Source organism: Marmota marmota, unplaced genomic scaffold, assembly GCF_001458135.2.
Source record: "Marmota marmota marmota unplaced genomic scaffold, marMar, whole genome shotgun sequence".
NCBI lineage: Eukaryota > Metazoa > Chordata > Mammalia > Rodentia > Sciuridae > Marmota > Marmota marmota.
Window position 1 is genome coordinate 14,293,776 of NW_025999941.1, and position 2,008 is coordinate 14,295,783.

The window sequence follows — 2,008 nt, forward strand, 5'->3', positions numbered from 1 at the left end:
ATTTGAGTAACACACCAAAGATTAAGGAGCATCATTTACTAAAAGGCTTTTCCTCCCACCTCATCTCAAACGAGTCAGCAAATTCAGAAGTTCAAGGTTTCCATCCTTGAGCTGCAGAATGATCAGGGTCCTAAACTTAGTCTGAGGGGACCCTAGGATCTTCCTTCCCACAGAAGAATATACTAGCAAGTAGAAAGTGTTCTTTGCTAGGGTAGAAGACAGAATCACTGCACAGTAAAATTTTCGTAGAGCTTGAGGGATCTTCAGGACCATAATCGTAGTCATGTGCTCCATTTCACAAACCCGGTCACCAAGCTGGGAGTGGAAGTTCTGCTGTGTGCTAACTTACTGTTCTTCCCAGGACAGCGGTAAGGCCTAACCTGTTCTCTGGTGAGGTGGTTCCAGAGCACTGGGACAGTCTGACTTGGTAGGTAGTTTCTGCCCAAGGTGCCCGCGGTCCTGGTGTTTCCCTTGGTGGAAACTGCCAGTTTTCCACTGTCCCACAATTGGTGTGAGGTGTCCCCAGCACCATCCACCTCATAGCTAGCCTCCTCCAGGCTTTGCCTTCAATGCCATGGCCTGGGAGTGGCAGGTGGACACTGTCCAAAGCCCCTCCCTTTCCCGTGGGTGCTCATGGGATCCTGAGCTGTACACTCCTCTCTAACATGGTTCAGTCACAGGAACCCACTTCAGGGTATCCACCCAAAGGGCATCGCCCACCTGGAGATGAATGTGTTCAGTTCCTGTTATTTTCTCACATCCAGTCTCAGAGTTTTAGCTTCTTCTGGGACAGATGAGTCAAGTCAAACCCCGCTCACCTACTTTCCCAGCACCACTTCAAACCTACTGTGGTCAGAAAGGCATCTCCTCTTCAGGCCATTGGAGATGGAGTTCCATAAGAATTCTTGTTTTTTGTTGTTGTTGTTGTTGTTTGGTTGGTTTTGAGGGGGTGGGGTTTCTGTGGGCTCTCCATTCAGCTTCTTGGGGAGTCAGACAGGTTTAGGGGATAAGATTTCTGCCTGTCCCCGATCCCTTCTTTCCATAAAATGCTCTAAAAACGAACCAAGTACGATACATGCTACAGCGTAAGAGAACCGCAAGTATGTCCCGCTGAGTGAAAGAAGTCAAACACAAAAGACCACGTTCTTATATAATCACATTTATAGGAAATGCTCATAAACACCAAATCTACAAAACAGAAAGGAGATCAATGGTTGCCTGAGAGTGGGCGTGGAAAGTGGATGTGACTGCAAATGAACATTCCTTTGGGGAGTGATGAAAATGTTTGCAAATTAGATTGTGGTGGTGGTTACACAACTGTAAAATTTACTGAATCATTGAATGGCACACTTAAAATGAGTGAATGCTATGACTTGTCACTTAGACCTCAATAAAACGTTTTTTTTGAAACCAGTGCAACCAAAGACAGCCATATAGATTATCTTAGACAACCAAGACCTCTTCACCCATCCTTGATTTTATTTTCTTCTGTTTTCTGAAGAGATTTACACCAATCCGCTATTAGTTTCGCATCCTCTGTACCAGCTAGCTTGTACAAAAATGATCCTAACAGAATCAGAGTGGTCAACCTATTCATTTGGGGCTATGATGAAGAACAGAAATAGAGCTAGAAAATATCACCAGCTAAAGCTAAGGTAGCATTGATTGTGGAAGCCTGTTCATCTTCATGGCTTGCACAACCAGTGAAAACATTCCACCCAATACAGACAACTTACTTATCTGGGGAGGTATTACATACTGCTAAGACATGGGCCATTTGCTTGCCTGAGAAAATAGAGCCAGCTGGTCATTTTAGGCATCCATTAAAACTATAATATAATTGCCTGGTGCGGAATGTAACATCACCGTGTGGAGAATGCTTAATGCAAATTTCTTCGCCCAAACATATCATGATGTTTCTCTAATCTCTGTAACATAAATAATCTTTCCGTGTGGGAGGGGCTAAGCATGACTTGACATAAAGATACAGAAAGAGCCAAAATATTTC